Consider the following 19,751-nt stretch of genomic DNA (forward strand, 5'->3'; position numbering starts at 1 on the left):
GTTTCATCGTCAATACGAAGGTCAGAGGGATACAGTAAACCTATAGTGAAGCATCGGAATCTATAACTAGTGTCACAGGAATGGTTCAAAACATAGTCATTAAGGAGAGTTAGTCTTCTTGTCCTTAAGTCGTCCTTATGCCCTTTATATTTAATTCCGATGCAATTTCTGTGTTTCATCGTCAATAAGAAGGTCCAAGGGATACAGTAAACCTGGAGTGAAGCATCGGAATCTATAACTAGAGTCACAGGAATGGCTCATCACATAGACAGTGCTTAAGTCGGCATTGTGCCTTTTGTATTTAATTCCGATGCAATTTCGGTGTTTCAGCGTCAATAAGAAGATCAGAGGGATACAGTAAACCTGAAGTGAAGCATCGGAATCTATAACTAGTGTCACAGGAATGGTTCAAAACATAGTCAGTAAAAAGAGTCAGTCTTCTTGTACTTTAGTCGGCATTGTGCCTTTTCTATTTAATTCCAATGCAATTTCTGTGTTTCATCGTCAATAAGAAGTACAAGACATACAGTAAACCTGAGTCAAGCATAGGAATCTATAACTAGTGTCACAGGAATGGTTCAATACATAGACGATAAGAAGAGTCAGTCTTCTTGTACTTAAGTCGGCATTGTGCCATTTCTATTTAATTCCGGTGCAATTTCTGTGTTTCATCGTCAAAAAGAAGGTCAGAGGGATACAGTAAACATGAAGTGAAGCATCGGAATCTATAACTAGAGTCACAGGAATGATTCAAAACATAGTCAGTAAGAAGAGTCAGTCTTTTTAACTTAAGTCGGCATTGTGCCTTTAGTATTTAATTCCGATGTAATTTATGTGTTTCATCGTCAATAAGAAGGTCCAAAAGATACAGTAAACCTGAAGTGAAGCATCGGAATCTATAACTAGTGTCACAGGAATGGTTCAAAACATAGTCAGTAAGAAGAGTCGGTCTTCATGTACTTAAGTCGGCATTGTGGCTTTTGTAGTTAATTCCGGTGCAATTTCTGTGTTTCATCGTCAATAAGAAGGTCAGAGGGATACAGTAAACCTGAAGTGAAGCATCGGAATCTATAACTAGTGTCACAGGAATGGTTCAAAACATAGTCAGTAAGAAGAGTCAGTCCTCTTGTCCTTGAGTCGGCATTGTGCCTTTTCTATTTCATTCCGATGCAATTTCTGTGATTCATCGTCAATGAGAATGTCCAAACGATACAGTAAACCTGGAGTGAAGCATCGGAAACTATAACTAGTGTCACAGGAATGGTTCAAAACATAGACAGTTAGAAGATACAGTCTTCTTGTACTTAAGTCGGAATTGTGCCTTTTGTATTTAATTCCGATGCAATATCTGTGTTTCATCGTAAATAAGAAGGTCCAAGGGATACAGTAAACATGAAGTGAAGCATCGGAATCTATAACTAAGTTCACAGGAATGGTTCAAAACATAGTCAGTAAGAAGCGTCGGTCTTCATGGACTTAAGTCGGCATTGTGCCTTTTATATTTAATTCCGATGCAATTTCTGTGTTACATCGTCAATACGAAGGTCCAAGAGATACATTAAACCTGAAGAGAGGCATCGGAATCTATAACTAGGGTCACAGGAATGGTTCACAACATAGACAGTAGGAAGAGTCAGTCTTGATGTACTTAAGTCGGCATTGTGCCTTTTGTATTTAATTACGATGCAATTTCTGTGTTTCATCGTCAATAAGAAGGTCCAAGTTATACAGTAAGCCTGGAGTGCAGCATCGGAATCTATAACTAGTGTCACAGGAATGGTTCAAAACATAGACAGTAAGAAGAGTCAATCTTCATGTACCTAAGTCGGCATTGTGCCTTTTGTATTTAATTCCGACGCAATTTCTGTGTTTCATCTTCAATAAGAATGTCCAAGGGATACAGTAAACCTGGAGTGAAGCATCGGAATCTATAAGTAGTGTCAATGGAATGGTTCAAAACATAGACAGTAGGAAGAGTCAGCATTCTTGTATTTAAGTCGGCATTGTGCCTCTTGTATATTATTCCGGTGCAATTTCTGTGTTTCATCGTCAATAAGTAGGTCAGAGGGATACAGTAAACCTGAAGTGAAGCATCGGAATCTATAACTAGTGTCACAGGAATGGTTCAAAGCATAGACAGTAAGAAGAGTAAGTCTTCTTGTACTTAAGTCGGCATTGTGCCTCTTGTATTTTATTCCGGTGCAATTTCTGTGTTTCATCGTCAATAAGTAGGTCAGAGGGATACAGTAAACCTGGAGTGAAGCATCGGAATCTATAACTAGAGTCACAGGAATGGTTCAAAACATATACAGTAATTGAGTCGGCATTGTGCCTTTTGTATTTATTTCAGATGCAATTTCTGATATTCATCGTCAATAAGAAGGTCCAAGGGATACAGTAGACCTGAAGTGAAGCATCGCAATCTATAACTAGGGTCACAGGATTTTTTCAAAGCATAGACAGTAAGAAGGGTCAGTCTTCCTGTTCTTAAGTCGGCATTGTGCCCTTTGTATTTAATTCCGATGCAATTTCTGTGTTTCATCGTCAATAAGAAGGTCCAAGGTATACAGTAAACCTGAAGTGAAGCGTCGGAATCTATAACTAGTGTCACAGGAATGGTTCAAAGCATAGACAGTAAGACGAGTTAGTCTCTAGAACTTAAGTCGGCATTGTGCCTTTTGTATTTAATTCCGATGCAATTTCTGTGTTTCATCGTCAATAAGAAGGTCCAATAGATACAGTAAACCTGAAGTGAAGCATCGGAATCTATAACTAGTGTCACAGGAAAGGTTCAAAGCATAGTCAGTAAGAAGAGTCAGTCTTCTTGTACTTATGTCGGCATTGTGTCTTTTCTAATTAATTCCGATACAATTCCAGTGTTTCATCGTCAATACGAAGGTCCAAGGGATACAGTATACCTGGAGTAAAGCATTGGAATCTATAACTAGTGTCAATGGAACGGTTAAAAACATAGTCAGTAAGAAGAGTCAGTCTTCTTGTTCTTATGTCGGCATTGTGCCTTTTGTATTTAATTCCAAAGCAATTGCTGTGTATCATCGTCAATAAGAAGGTCCAAGGGATACAATAAACCTGGAGTGAAGAATCGGAATCTATAGCTAGTGTCACAGGAATGGTTCAAAACATAGACAGTACTTAAGTCGGCATTGTGCCTTTTGTATTTAATTCCGTTGCAATTTCTGTGTTTCATCGTCAATAAGAAGGTCCAAGGGATACAGTAAACCTGAAGTGAAAATCGGAATCTATATCTAGTGTCACAGGAATGGTTCAAAACATAGACAGTAAGACGAGTTAGTCTCTAGAACTTAAGTCGGCATTGTGCATTTTGTATTTAATTCCGATGCAATTTCTGTGTTTCATCGTCAATAAGTAGGTCCAAGGGATAAAGTAAAACTGAAGTCAAGCATCGGAATCTATAACTAGTGTCGCAGCAATGGTTCAAAACATAGACAGTAAGAAGAGTCAGTGTCCTTGTACTTAAGTCGGCATTATGCCTTTTCTATTTAATTCCGATGCAATTTCTGTGTTTCATCGTCAATAAGAAGGTCAGAGGGATACAGTAAACCTGAAGTGAAGCATCGGAATCTATAACTAGTGTCACAGGAATGGTTCAAAACATAGTCATTAAGGAGAGTTAGTCTTCTTGTCCTTAAGTCGTTTTTATGCCTTTTGTATTTAATTCCGATGCAATTTGTGTGTTTCATTGTCAATAAGAAGGTCAGAGGGATACAGTAAACCTGAAGTGAAGCATCGGAATCTATAACTAGTGTCACAGGAATGGTTCAAAACATAGTCAGTAAGAAGAGTCAGTCTTCTTGTACTTAAGTCGGCATTGTGCCTTTTCTATTAAATTCCGATGCAATTTCTGTGTTTCATCGTCAATAAGAAGGTCAGAGGGATACAGTTAACCTGAAGTGAAGCATTGGAATGTATAACTAGTGTCAAAGGATGGTTCAAATCATAGTCAGTAAAAAGAGTCAGTCTCTTGTACTTAAGTCGGCATTGTGCCTTTTGTATTTATTTCAGATGCAATTTCTGATATTCATCGTCAATAAGAAGGTCCAAGGGATACAGTAGACCTGAAGTGAAGCATCGCAATCTATAACTAGGGTCACAGGATTTTTTCAAAGCATAGACAGTAAGAAGGGTCAGTCTTCCTGTTCTTAAGTCGGCATTGTGCCCTTTGTATTTAATTCCGATGCAATTTATGTGTTTCATCGTCAATAAGAAGGTCCAAGGTATACAGTAAACCTGAAGTGAAGCATCGGAATCTATAACTAGTGTCACAGGAATAGTTCAAAACATAGTCATTAAGGAGAGTTAGTCTTCTTGTCCTTAAGTCGTCCTTATGCCTTTTGTATTTAATTCCGATGCATTTTTCTGTGTTTCATCGTCAATAAGAAGGTCCAAGGGATACAGTAAACCTGGAGTGAAGCATCGGAATCTATAACTAGAGTCACAGGAATGGCTCAAAACATAGACAGAGCTTAAGTCGGCATTGTGCCTTTTGTATTTAATACCGATGCAATTTCGGTGTTTCATCGTCAATAAGAAGATCAGAGGGATACAGTAAACCTGAAGTGAAGCATCGGAATCTATAACTAGTGTCACAGGAATGGTTCAAAACATAGTCAGTAAAAAGAGTCAGTCTTCTTGTACTTTAGTCGGCATTGTGCCTTTTCTATTTAATTCCAATGCAATTTCTGTGTTTCATCGTCAATAAGAAGGTCAGAGGGATACAGTATACCTGAAGTGAAGCATTGGAATCTATAACTAGTGTCACAGGAATGGTTCAAATCATAGTCAGTAAGAAGAGTCAGTATTCATGTACTTAAGTCGGCATTGTGACTTTTGTATTTAATTCCGATGCTATTTCTGTGTTTCATCGTCAATAAGAAGGTCCAATAGATACAGTAAACCTGAAGTGAAGCATCGGAATCTATAACTAGTGTCACAGGAATGGTTCAAAGCATAGTCAGTAAGAAGAGTCAGTCTTCTTGTACTTAAGTCGGCATTGTGTCTTTTCTAATTAATTCCAATGCAATTCCAGTGTTTCATCGTCAATACGAAGGTCCAAGGGATACAGTAAACCTGGAGTAAAGCATCGGAATCTATAACTAGTGTCAATGGAACGGTTAAAAACATAGTCAGTAAGAAGAGTCAGTCTTCTTGTTCTTATGTCGGCATTGTGCCTTTTGTATTTAATTCCAAAGCAATTGCTGTGTATCATCGTCAATAAGAAGGTCCAAGGGATACAATAAACCTGGAGTGAAGAATCGGAATCTATAGCTAGTGTCACAGGAATGGTTCAAAACATAGACAGTACTTAAGTCGGCATTGCGCCTTTTGTATTTAATTCCGATGCAATTTCTGTGTTTCATCGCCAATAAGAAGATCAGATGGATACAGTAAACCTGAAGTGAAGCATCGGAATCTATAACTAGTGTCACAGGAATGGTTCAAAACGTAGTCAGTAAGAAGAGTCAGTGTTCTTGTCCTTTAGTCGGCATTGTGCCTTTTGTATTTAATTCCGATGCAATTTCTGTGTTTCATCGTCAATGAGAAGGTCCAAGGGATACAGTAAACCTGGAGTGAAGCATCGGAATCTATAACTAGTGTCACAGGAGTCGTTCAAAACATAGACCGTAAGAACAGTCAGTCTTCTTGTACTTAAATCCGCATTGTGTCTTTTCTATTTAATTCCGGTGCAATTTCGGTGTTTCATCGTCAATAAGAAGGTCAGAGGGATACAGTAAACCTGAAGTAAAGCATCGGAATCTATAACTAGTGCCACAGCAATGGTTCAAAACATAGTCAGTAAGAAGAGTCAGTCTTTTTGTACTTTAGTCGGCATTGTGCCTTTTGTATTTAATTCCGGTGCAATTTCTGTGTCCCATCGTCAATAAGAAGGTCAGAGGGATACAGTAAACCTGAAGTGAAGCATCGGAATCTATAACTAATGTCAATGGAAAGGTTCAAAACATAGACAGTAAGAAGAGTCAGTCTTCTTGTACTTAAGTCGGCATTGTGCCTTTTGTATTTAATTCCGATGCAATTTCTATGTTTCATCGTCAATAAGGAGGACCCAGGGATACAGTAAACTTAGAGTGAAGCATCGGAATATATAACTAGTGTCACAGGAATGGTTCAAAACATAGACAGTAAGAAGATACAGTCTTCTTGTACGTAAGTCGGCATTGTGAATTTTGTATTTAATTCCGATGCAATTTCTGTGTTTCATCGTCAATAAGAAGGTCCAAGGGATGGGCATGGTTCAAAACATAGTCAGTAAGTAGAGTCGGGCTTCATGTACTTAAGTCGGCATTGTGCCTATTGTATTTAATTCCGGTGCAATTTCTGTGTTTCATCGTCAATAAGAAGGTCAGATGGATACAGTAAACCTGAAGTGAAGCATCGGAATCTATAACTAGTGTCACAGGAATGGTTCAAAACATAGTCAGTAAGAAGACTCAATCTTCTTGTCCTTAAGTCGGCATTGTGCTTTTTGTATTTAATTCTGATGCAATTTCTGTGTTTCATCTTCAATAAGAAGGTCCAAGGGATACAGTAAAACTGAAGTGAAGCATCGGAATCTATAACTAGTGTCACAGGAATCGTTCGAAACATAGACCGTAAGAACAGTCAGTCTTCTTGTACTTAAGTCCGCATTGTGCCTTTTCTATTTAATTCCGGTGCAATTTCGGTGTTTCATCGTCAATAAGAAGCTCAGAGGGATACAGTAAACCTGGAGTGAAGCATCGAAATCTATAACTAGTGTCACAGGAGTGGTTCAAAACAGAGACAATAAGAAGATACTGTCTCCTTGTACTTAAGTCGGCATTATGAGTTTTGTATTTAATTCCGATGCAATTTCTGTGTTTCATCTTCAATAAGAAGGTCCAAGGGATACAGTAAACCTGAAGTGAAGCATCGGAATCTATTACTAGTGTCACAGGAATGGTTCAAATCATAGACAGTAAGAAGAGTCAGTCTTCTTGTCCTTAAGTCGGCATTGTGCTTTTTGTATTTAATTCTGATGCAATTTCTGTGTTTCATCTTCAATAAGAAGGTCCAAGGTATACAGTAAACCTGAAGTGAAGCATCGGAATCTATAACTAGTGTCACAGGAATCGTTCAAATATAGACCGTAAGAACAGTCAGTCTTCTTGTACTTATTCCGCATTGTGCCTTATCTATTTAATTCCGGTCTAATTTCGGTGTTTCATCGTCAATAAGAAGGTCAGAGGTATACAGTAAACCTGAAGTAAAGCATCGGAATCTATAACTAGTGCCACAGCAATGGTTCAAAACATAGTCAGTAAGAAGAGTCAGTCTTTTTGTACTTAAGTCGGCATTGTGCCCTTCGTATTTAATTCCGATGCAATTTCTGTGTTTCATCATCAATAAGAAGGTCAGAAGGATTCAGTAACCCTGAAGTGAAGTATAGGAAACTATAACTAGTGTCACAGAAATGGTTCAAAACATTGTCAGTAAGAAGAGTCAGTCTTCTTGTACTTGAGTCGGCATTGTGCCTTTTGTATTAAATTCCGATGCAATTTCTGTGTATTTTCGTCAATAAGAATTCCAAGGGATACAGTAAACCTGAAGTCAAGCATCGGAATCTGTAACTAGTGTCACAGAAATGGTTCAAAACATAGACAGTAAGAAGAGTTAGTCTTCTTGTACTTAAGTCGGCATTGTGCCTTTTCTATTTAATTCCGGTGCAAATTCTGTGTTTCATCGTCAATTAGAAGGTCAGAGGGATACAGTAAACCTGAAGTGAAGCATCGGAATCTATAACTAGTGTCACAGGAATGGTTCAAAACATAGTCAGTAAGAAGAGACAGTCTTTTTGTACTTAAGTCGGCATTGTGCCTTTGGAATTTAATTCCGATGTAATTTCTGTGTTTCATCGTCAATAAGAAGGTCCAAATGATACAGTAAACCTGATGTGAAGCATCGGAATCGCTAACTAGTGTGACAGGAATGGTTCAAAACATAGACAGTAAGAAGAGTCAGTCTTCTTGTACTTAAGTCCGCATTGTGCCTTTTGTATTTAATTCCGGAGCAATTTCTGTGTTTCATCGTCAATAAGAAGGTCAGAGAGATACAGTAAACCTGAAGTGAAGCATCGGAATCTATAAGTAGTGTCACAGTAATGGTTAAAAACATAGTCAGTAAGAAGAGTCAATCTTCTTGTCCTTAAGTCGGCATTGTGCATTTGTATTTAATTCCGATGCAATTTCGGTGTTTCATCGTCAATAAGAAGGTCCAATAGATACAGTAAACCTGAAATGAAGCATCAAAATCAATAACTAGTGTCACAGGAATGGTTCAAAGCATAGTCAGTAAGAAGAGTCAGTCTTCTTGTACTTAAGTCGGCATTGTGCCTTTTCTATTTAATTCCGATGCAATTCCAGTGTTTCATCGTCAATACGAAGGTCCAAGGGATACAGTAAACCTGAAGTGAAGCATTGGAATCTATAACTAGTGTCACAGGAATGGTTCAAAACATAGACAGTAAGAAGAGTCGGTCTTCATGTACTTAAGTTGGCATTGTTCCTTATGTATTTAATTCCGGTGCAATTTCTGTGTTTCATCGTCAATAAGAAGGTCAGAGGGATACAGTAAACCTGAAGTGAAGAATCGGAATCTATAAACAGTGTCACAGGAATGGTTCAAAACATAGTCAGTAAGAAGCGTCAGTCCTCTTGTCCTTGAGTCGGCATTGTGCCTTTTGTATTTCATTCCGATGCAATATCTGTGTTTCATCGTCATTGAGAAGGTCCAAGGGATACAGTAAACCAGGAGTGAATCATCGGAATCTATAACTAGTGTCACAGGAATTGTTCAAAACATAGACAGTTAGAAGATACAGTCTTCTTGTACTTAAGTCGGCATTGTGCCTTTTGTATTTAATTACGATGCAATTTCTGTGTTTCATCGTCAATAAGAACGTCAGAGGGATACAGTAAACCTGAAGTGAAGCATCGGAATCAATAACTAGTGTCACAGGAATGGTTCAAAACATAGACAGTAAGAAGAGTCAGTCTTCTTGTACTTGAGTCGGCATTGTGCCTTTTGTATTAAATTCCGATGCAATTTCTGTGTTTCATCGTCAATAAGAAGGTCCAAGACATACAGTAAACTTGAGGTCAAGCATCGGAATCTATAACTAGTGTCACAGAAATGGTTGAAAACATAGTCAGTAAGAAGAGTCAGTCCTCTTGTACTTAAGTCGAAATTGTGCCTTTTGTATTTAATTACGACGCAATTTCTGTGTTTCATCGTCAATAAGAACGTCAGAGGGATACAGTAAACCTGAAGAGAAGCATCGGAATCAATAACTAGTGTCACAGGAATGGTTCAAAACATAGACAGTAAGAAGAGTCAGTCTTCTTGTACTTGAGTCGGCATTGTGCCTTTTGTATTAAATTCCGATGCAATTTCTGTGTTTCATCGTCAATAAGAAGGTACGAGACATACAGTAAACCTGAGTCAAGCATAGGAATCTATAACTAGTGTCACAGGAATGGTTCAATACATAGACGATAAGAAGAGTCAGTCTTCTTGTACTTAAGTCGGCATTGTGCCATTTCTATTTAATTCCGGTGCAATTTCTGTGTTTCATCGTCAAAAAGAAGGTCAGAGGGATACAGTAAACATGAAGTGAAGCATCGGAATCTATAACTAGAGTCACAGGAATGATTCAAACCATAGTCAGTAAGAAGAGTCAGTCTTTTTAACTTAAGTCGGCATTGTGCCTTTAGTATTTAATTCCGATGTAATTTATGTGTTTCATCGTCAATAAGAAGGTCCAAAAGATACAGTAAACCTGAAGGGAAGCATCGGAATCTATAACTAGTGTCACAGGAATGGTTCAAAACATAGTCAGTAAGAAGAGTCGGTCTTCATGTACTTAAGCTGGCATTGTGGCTTTTGTAGTTAATTCCGGTGCAATTTCTGTGTTTCATCGTCAATAAGAAGGTCAGAGGGATACAGTAAACCTGAAGTGAAGCATCGGAATCTATAACTAGTGTCACAGGAATGGTTCAAAACATAGTCAGTAAGAAGAGCCAGTCCTCTTGTCCTTGAGTCGGCATTGTACCTTTTCTATTTAATTCCGATGCAATTTCTGTGATTCATCGTCAATGAGAAGGTCCAAACGATGCAGTAAACCTGGAGTGAAGCATCGGAATCTATAACTAGTGTCACAGGAATGGTTCAAAACATAGACAGTTAGAAGATACAGTCTTCTTGTACTTAAGTCGGCATTGTGCCATTTGTATTTAATTCCGATGCAAATTCTGTGTTTCATCGCCAATAAGAAGGTGCAAGGGATACAGTAAACCTGAAGTGAAGCATCGGAATCTATAACTAGTGTCACACGAATGGTTCAAAACATAGACAGTACTTAAGTCGGCATTGTGCCTTTTGTATTTAATTCCGATGCAATATCTGTGTTTCATCGTAAATAAGAAGGTCCAAGGGATACAGTAAACATGAAGTGAAGCATCGGAATCTATAACTAAGTTCACAGGAATGGTTCAAAACATAGTCAGTAAGAAGCGTCGGTCTTCATGTACTTAAGTCGGCATTGTGCCTTTTATATTTAATTCCGATGGAATTTCTGTGTTACATCGTCAATACGAAGGTCCAAGAGATACATTAAACCTGAAGAGAAGCATCGGAATCTATAACTAGGGTCACAGGAATGGTTCACAACATAGACAGTAGGAAGAGTCAGTCTTGATGTACTTAAGTCGGCATTGTGCCTTTTGTATTTAATTACGATGCAATTTCTGTGTTTCATCGTCAATAAGATGGTCCAAGTTATACAGTAAGCCTGGAGTGCAGCATCGGAATCTATAACTAGTGTCACAGGAATAGTTCAAAACATAGACAGTAAGAAGAGTCAATCTTCATGTACCTAAGTCGGCATTGTGCCTTTTGTATTTAATTCCGACGCAATTTCTGTGTTTCATCTTCAATAAGAAGGTTCAAGGGATACAGTAAACCTGAAGTGAAGCATCGGAATCTATAACTAGTGTCACAGGAAATGTTCAAAACATAGTCAGTAAGAAGCGTCAGTCTTCTTGTACATAAGTCGGCATTGTGCCTTTTCTATTTAATTCCGATGCAATTTCAGTGTTTCATCGTCAATAAGAATGTCCAAGGGATACAGTAAACCTGGAGTGAAGCATCGGAATCTATAAGTAGTGTCAATGGAATGGTTCAAAACATATACAGTAAGAAGTGTCAGCCTTCTTGTATTTAAGTCGGCATTGTGCCTCTTGTATATTATTCCGGTGCAATTTCTGTGTTTCATCGTCAATAAGTAGGTCAGAGGGATACAGTAAACCTGAAGTGAAGCATCGGAATCTATAACTAGTGTCACAGGAATGGTTCAAAGCATAGACAGTAAGAAGAGTCAGTCTTCTTGTACTTAAGTCGGCATTGTGCCTCTTGTATTTTATTCCGGTGCAATTTCTGTGTTTCATCGTCAATAAGTAGGTCAGAGGGATACAGTAAACCTGGAGTGAAGCATCGGATTCTATAACTAGAGTCACAGGAATGGTTCAAAACATATACAGTAATTAAGTCGGCATTGTGCCTTTTGTATTTAATTCAGATGCAATTTCTTTGTTTCATCGTCAATAAGAAGGTCAGAGGGATACAGTTAACCTGAAGTGAAGCATTGGAATGTATAACTAGTGTCAAAGGAATGGTTAAAATCATAGTCAGTAAAAAGAGTCAGTCTCTTGTACTTAAGTCGGCATTGTGCCTTTTGTATTTATTTCAGATGCAATTTCTGATATTCATCGTCAATAAGAAGGTCCAAGGGATACAGTAGACCTGAAGTGAAGCATCGCAATCTATAACTAGGGTCACAGGATTTTTTCAAAGCATAGACAGTAAGAAGGGTCAGTCTTCCTGTTCTTAAGTCGGCATTGTGCCCTTTGTATTTAATTCCGATGCAATTTCTGTGTTTCATCGTCAATAAGAAGGTCCAAGCTATACAGTAAACCTGAAGTGAAGCATCGGAATCTATAAGTAGTGTCACAGGAATGGTTCAAAACATAGACAGAAAGAAGAGTTAGTCTCTAGAACTTAAGTCGGCATTGTGCCTTTTGTATTTAATTCCGATGCAATTTCTGTGTTTCATCGTCAATAAGTAGGTCCAAGGGATACAGTAAAAGTGAAGTCAAGCACCGGAATCTATAACTAGTGTCGCAGCAATGGTTCAAAACATAGACAGTAAGAAGAGTCAGTGTCCTTGTACTTAAGTCGGCATTATGCCTTTTCTATTTAATTCCGATGCAATTTCTGTGTTTCATCGTCAATAAGAAGGTCAGAGGGATACAGTAAACCTGAAGTGAAGCATCGGAATCTATAACTAGTGTCACAGGAATGGTTCAAAACATAGTCATTAAGGAGAGTTAGTCTTCTTGTCCTTAAGTCGTCCTTATGCCTTTTGTATTTAATTCCGATGCATTTTTCTGTGTTTCATCGTCAATAAGAAGGTCCAAGGGATACAGTAAACCTGGAGTGAAGCATCGGAATCTATAACTAGAGTCACAGGAATGGCTCAAAACATAGACAGTGCTTAAGTCGGCATTGTGCCTTTTGTATTTAATTCCGATGCAATTTCGGTGTTCCATCGTCAATAAGAAAATCAGAGGGATACAGTAAACCTGAAGTGAAGCATCGGAATCTATAACTAGTGTCACAGGAATGGTTCAAAACATTGTCAGTAAAAAGAGTCAGTCTTCTTGTACTTTAGTCGGCATTGTGCCTTTTCTATTTAATTCCAATGCAATTTCTGTGTTTCATCGTCAATAAGAAGGTCAGAGGGATACAGTAAACCTGAAGTGAAGCATTGGAATCCATAACTAGTGTCACAGGAATGGTTCAAATCATAGTCAGTAAAAAGAGCCAGTCTCTTAAACTTAAGTCGGCATTGTGCCTTTTGTATTTAATTCCGATGCAATTTCTGTGTTTCATCGTCAATAAGAAGGTCAGAGGGATACAGTAAACCTGAAGTGCAGCATCTGAATCTATAAATAGTGTCACAGGAATCTTTGAAAACATAGTCAGCAAGAAGAGTCAGTCTTCTTGTCCTTAAGTCGGCATAGTATCTTTTGTATTTAATTCCGATGCAAATTCTGTGTTTTATCGTCAATAAGACGGTCAGAGGGATACAGTAAACCTGAAGTGAAGCATCGGAATCTATAACTAGTGTCACAGGAATGGTTCAAAACATAGTCAGTAAGAAGAGTCAGTCTTTTTGTACCTAAGTCGGCATTGTGCCTTTTGTATTTAATTCCGATTCAATTTCTGAGTTTCATCGTCCATAAGAAGGTCAGAGGGATACACTAAACCTGAAGTGAAGCATCAGAATCTATAACTAGTGTCACAGGAATAGTTCAAATCATAGACAGTATGAAGATTCAGTCTTCTTGTACTTAAGTCGGCATTGTGCCTTTTGTATTTAATTCCGATGCAATTTCTGTGTTTCATCGTAAATTAGAAGGTCCAACGGATACAGTAAACTTGAAGTGAAGCATCGGAATCTATAACAAGTGTCACAGGAATGGTTCAAAACATAGTCAGTAAGAAGCGTCAGTCTTCTTGTACATAAGACGGCATTGTGCCTTTTCTATTTAATTCCGATGCAATTTCAGTGTTTCATCGTCAATAAGAGTGTCCAAGGGATACAGTAAACCTGAAGTGAAGCATCGGAAACTATAACTAGTGTCAATGGAATGGTTCAAAACATAGACAGTAAGAAGAGTCAGCCTTCTTGTATTTAAGTCGGCATTGTGCCTCTTGTATATTATTCCGGTGCAATTTCTGTGTTTCATCGTCAATAAGTAGGTCCAAGGGATACAGTAAAACTGAAGTCAAGCATCGGAATCTATAACTAGTGTCGCAGAATGGTTCAAAACATAGACAGTAAGAAGAGTCAGTGTCCCTGTACTTAAGTCGGCATTGTGCCCTTTCTATTTAATTCCGATGCAATTTCTGTGTTTCATCGTCAATAAGAAGGTCAGAGGGATACTGTAAACCTGATGTGAAGCATCGGAATCTATAACTGGTGTCACAGGAATGGTTCAAAACATAGTCATTAAGGAGAGTTAGTCTTCTTGTCCTTAAGTCGTCCTTATGCCTTTTGTATTTAATTCCGATGCAATTTCTGTGTTTCATCGTCAATAGAAAGGTCCAAGGGATACAGTAAACCTGGAGTGAAGCATCGGAATCTATAACTAGAGTCACAGGAATGGCTCAAAACATAGACAGTGCTTAAGTCGGCATTGTGCCTTTTGTATTTAATTCCGATGCAATTTCGGTGTTTCATCGTCAATAAGAAGATCAGAGGGATACAGTAAACCTGAAGTGAAGCATCGGAATCTATAACTAGTGTCACAGGAATGGTTCAAAACATAGTCAGTAAAAAGAGTCAGTCTTCTTGTACTTTAGTCGGCATTGTGCCTTTTCTATTTAATTCCGATGCAATTTCTGTGTTTCATCGTCAATAAGAAGGTCAGAGGGATACAGTAAACCTGAAGTGAAGCATCGGAATCTATAACTAGTGTCACAGGAATGGTTCAAAACATAGTCAATAAGAAGAGTCAGTCTTTTTGTACCTAAGTCGGCATTGTGCCTTTTGTATTTAATTCCGATTCAATTTCTGAGTTTCATCGTCCATAAGAAGGTCAGAGGGATACACTAAACCTGAAGTGAAGCATCAGAATCTATAACTAGTGTCACAGGAATAGTTCAAATCATAGACAGTATGAAGATTCAGTCTTCTTGTACTTAAGTCGGCATTGTGCCTTTTGTATTTAATTCCGGTGCAATTTCTGTGTTTCATCGTCAATAGGAAGGTCAGAGGGATACAGTAAACCTGAAGTGAAGCATCGGAATCTATAACTAGTGTCACAGGAATGGTTCAAAGCATAGTCAGTAAGAAGTGTGAGTCTTCTTGTCTTTAAGTCGGCTTTGTGACTTTTGTATTTAATGCCGATGCTATTTCTGTGTTTCATCGTCAATAAGAAGGTCCAAGGGATACAGTAAACCTGAAGTGAGGCATCGGAATCTATAACTAGTGTCACAGGAATGGTTCAAAACATAGTCAGTAAGAAGAGTCGGTCTTGATGTACTTAAGTCGGCATTGTACCTTTTGTATTTAATTCCGATGCAATATCTGTGTTTCATCGTCAATACGAAGGTCCAAGGGATACAGTAAACCTGAAGTGAAGCATCGGAATCTATAAATAGTGTCTCAGGAGTGGTTCAAAACATAGACAGTAAGAAGAGTCAGTCTCTTGTACTTAAGTTGCATTGTGCGTTTTCTATTTAATTCCGATGCACTTTCAGTGTTTCATCGTCAATATGAAGGTCCAAGGGATACAGTAAAACTAAAGTCAAGCATCGGAATCTATAACAAGTGTCGCAGGAATGGTTCAAAACATAGACAGTTAGAAGAGTCAGTCTTCTTGTAGTTAAGTCGGCATTGTGCATTTTCTATTTAATTCCGATGCAATTTCTGTGTTTCATCGTCAATAAGAAGGTCAGAGGGATACAGTAAACCTGAAGTGAAGTATCGGAATCTATAACTAGTGTCACAGGAATGGTTCAAAACATAGTCAGTAAGAAGAGTCAGTGTTCTTGTACTTAAGTCGGCATAGTGCCTTTTGTATTTAATTCCGATGCAATTTCTGTGTTTCATCGTCAATAAGAATGTCAGAGGGATACAGTAAACCTGAAGTGAAGCACCGGAATCTATAACTAGTGTCACAGGAATGGTTCAAATCATAGTCAGTAAGAAGAGTCAGTCTTCTTGTATTTAAGACGGCAATGTGCCTTTCGTATTTCATTCCGATGCAATTTCTGTGATTCATCGTCAATAAGAAGATCAGAGGGATACAGTAAACCTGATGTGAAGCATCGGAATCTATAACTAATGTCACAGGAATGGTTCAAAACATAGACAGTAAGAAGAGTCAGTCTTCTTGTACTTAAGTCGGCATTGTGTCTTTTCTGCAAATAAACAATTTTTTTTTTTTCAGCCTTCAGTTGCAAGGTAATATTTTTTTTTTTTTTTTTTTTCAACTGAAGGCTGAAAAAAAAAAAAATTGTTTATTTGCTGTACATTTCACAGTTGCTGACACGCTGCAATATGTTAAAGATTTGTAAATGTGTCTTTTCTATTTAAGTCCGATGCAATTTCAGTGTTTCATCGTCAATAAGAAGGTCCAAGGGATACAGTACACCTGAAGTGAAACATCGGAATCTATAACTAGTGTCACAGGAGGGATTCAAACATAGACCGTAAGAAGAGTCAGTCTCTTGTACTTAAGTCGGCATTGTGCCTTTTGTATTTAATTCCGATGCAATTTCTGTGTTCCATCGTCAATAAGAAGGTCCAAGGGATACAGTAAAACTAAAGTCAAGAATCTGAATCTATAACTAGTGTCGCAGGAAAGGTTCAAAACATAGACAGTAAGAAGAGTCAGTCTTCTTGTACTTAAGTCGGCATTGTGCATTTTATATTTAATTCCGATGCTGTTTCTGTGTTTCATCGTCAATAAGAAGGTCCAAGGGATACAGTAAACCTGAAGTCAAGCATCGGATTCTATGTCTAGTGTCATAGGAATGGTTCAAACATTGCCAGTAAGAAGAGTCAGTCTTCTTGTACTTAAGTCGGCATTGTGCCTCTTGTATTTTATTCCGGTGCAATTTCTGTGTTTCATCGTCAATAAGTAGGTCAGAGGGATACAGTAAACCTGGAGTGAAGCATCGGATTCTATAACTAGAGTCACAGGAATGGTTCAAAACATATACAGTAATTAAGTCGGCATTGTGCCTTTTGTATTTAATTCAGATGCAATTTCTTTGTTTCATCGTCAATAAGAAGGTCAGAGGGATACAGTTAACCTGAAGTGAAGCATTGGAATGTATAACTAGTGTCAAAGGAATGGTTAAAATCATAGTCAGTAAAAAGAGTCAGTCTCTTGTACTTAAGTCGGCATTGTGCCTTTTGTATTTATTTCAGATGCAATTTCTGATATTCATCGTCAATAAGAAGGTCCAAGGGATACAGTAGACCTGAAGTGAAGCATCGCAATCTATAACTAGGGTCACAGGATTTTTTCAAAGCATAGACAGTAAGAAGGGTCAGTCTTCCTGTTCTTAAGTCGGCATTGTGCCCTTTGTATTTAATTCCGATGCAATTTCTGTGTTTCATCGTCAATAAGAAGGTCCAAGGTATACAGTAAACCTGAAGTGAAGCATCGGAATCTATAAGTAGTGTCACAGGAATGGTTCAAAACATAGACAGAAAGAAGAGTTAGTCTCTAGAACTTAAGTCGGCATTGTGCCTTTTGTATTTAATTCCGATGCAATTTCTGTGTTTCATCGTCAATAAGTAGGTCCAAGGGATACAGTAAAAGTGAAGTCAAGCACCGGAATCTATAACTAGTGTCGCAGCAATGGTTCAAAACATAGACAGTAAGAAGAGTCAGTGTCCTTGTACTTAAGTCGGCATTATGCCTTTTCTATTTAATTCCGATGCAATTTCTGTGTTTCATCGTCAATAAGAAGGTCAGAGGGATACAGTAAACCTGAAGTGAAGCATCGGAATCTATAACTAGTGTCACAGGAATGGTTCAAAACATAGTCATTAAGGAGAGTTAGTCTTCTTGTCCTTAAGTCGTCCTTATGCCTTTTGTATTTAATTCCGATGCATTTTTCTGTGTTTCATCGTCAATAAGAAGGTCCAAGGGATACAGTAAACCTGGAGTGAAGCATCGGAATCTATAACTAGAGTCACAGGAATGGCTCAAAACATAGACAGTGCTTAAGTCGGCATTGTGCCTTTTGTATTTAATTCCGATGCAATTTCGGTGTTTCATCGTCAATAAGAAAATCAGAGGGATACAGTAAACCTGAAGTGAAGCATCGGAATCTATAACTAGTGTCACAGGAATGGTTCAAAACATTGTCAGTAAAAAGAGTCAGTCTTCTTGTACTTTAGTCGGCATTGTGCCTTTTCTATTTAATTCCAATGCAATTTCTGTGTTTCATCGTCAATAAGAAGGTCAGAGGGATACAGTAAACCTGAAGTGAAGCATTGGAATCCATAACTAGTGTCACAGGAATGGTTCAAATCATAGTCAGTAAAAAGAGCCAGTCTCTTAAACTTAAGTCGGCATTGTGCCTTTTGTATTTAATTCCGATGCAATTTCTGTGTTTCATCGTCAATAAGAAGGTCAGAGGGATACAGTAAACCTGAAGTGCAGCATCTGAATCTATAAATAGTGTCACAGGAATCTTTGAAAACATAGTCAGCAAGAAGAGTCAGTCTTCTTGTCCTTAAGTCGGCATAGTATCTTTTGTATTTAATTCCGATGCAAATTCTGTGTTTTATCGTCAATAAGACGGTCAGAGGGATACAGTAAACCTGAAGTGAAGCATCGGAATCTATAACTAGTGTCACAGGAATGGTTCAAAACATAGTCAGTAAGAAGAGTCAGTCTTTTTGTACCTAAGTCGGCATTGTGCCTTTTGTATTTAATTCCGATTCAATTTCTGAGTTTCATCGTCCATAAGAAGGTCAGAGGGATACACTAAACCTGAAGTGAAGCATCAGAATCTATAACTAGTGTCACAGGAATAGTTCAAATCATAGACAGTATGAAGATTCAGTCTTCTTGTACTTAAGTCGGCATTGTGCCTTTTGTATTTAATTCCGATGCAATTTCTGTGTTTCATCGTAAATTAGAAGGTCCAACGGATACAGTAAACTTGAAGTGAAGCATCGGAATCTATAACTAGTGTCACAGGAATGGTTCAAAACATAGTCAGTACGAAGCGTCAGTCTTCTTGTACATAAGACGGCATTGTGCCTTTTCTATTTAATTCCGATGCAATTTCAGTGTTTCATCGTCAATAAGAGTGTCCAAGGGATACAGTAAACCTGAAGTGAAGCATCGGAAACTATAACTAGTGTCAATGGAATGGTTCAAAACATAGACAGTAAGAAGAGTCAGCCTTCTTGTATTTAAGTCGGCATTGTGCCTCTTGTATATTATTCCGGTGCAATTTCTGTGTTTCATCGTCAATAAGTAGGTCCAAGGGATACAGTAAAACTGAAGTCAAGCATCGGAATCTATAACTAGTGTCGCAGAATGGTTCAAAACATAGACAGTAAGAAGAGTCAGTGTCCCTGTACTTAAGTCGGCATTGTGCCCTTTCTATTTAATTCCGATGCAATTTCTGTGTTTCATCGTCAATAAGAAGGTCAGAGGGATACTGTAAACCTGATGTGAAGCATCGGAATCTATAACTGGTGTCACAGGAATGGTTCAAAACATAGTCATTAAGGAGAGTTAGTCTTCTTGTCCTTAAGTCGTCCTTATGCCTTTTGTATTTAATTCCGATGCAATTTCTGTGTTTCATCGTCAATAGAAAGGTCCAAGGGATACAGTAAACCTGGAGTGAAGCATCGGAATCTATAACTAGAGTCACAGGAATGGCTCAAAACATAGACAGTGCTTAAGTCGGCATTGTGCCTTTTGTATTTAATTCCGATGCAATTTCGGTGTTTCATCGTCAATAAGAAGATCAGAGGGATACAGTAAACCTGAAGTGAAGCATCGGAATCTATAACTAGTGTCACAGGAATGGTTCAAAACATAGTCAGTAAAAAGAGTCAGTCTTCTTGTACT

The sequence above is a fragment of the Schistocerca serialis genome, chromosome 9 (assembly GCF_023864345.2).
Source record: "Schistocerca serialis cubense isolate TAMUIC-IGC-003099 chromosome 9, iqSchSeri2.2, whole genome shotgun sequence".
Lineage (NCBI taxonomy): Eukaryota > Metazoa > Arthropoda > Insecta > Orthoptera > Acrididae > Schistocerca > Schistocerca serialis.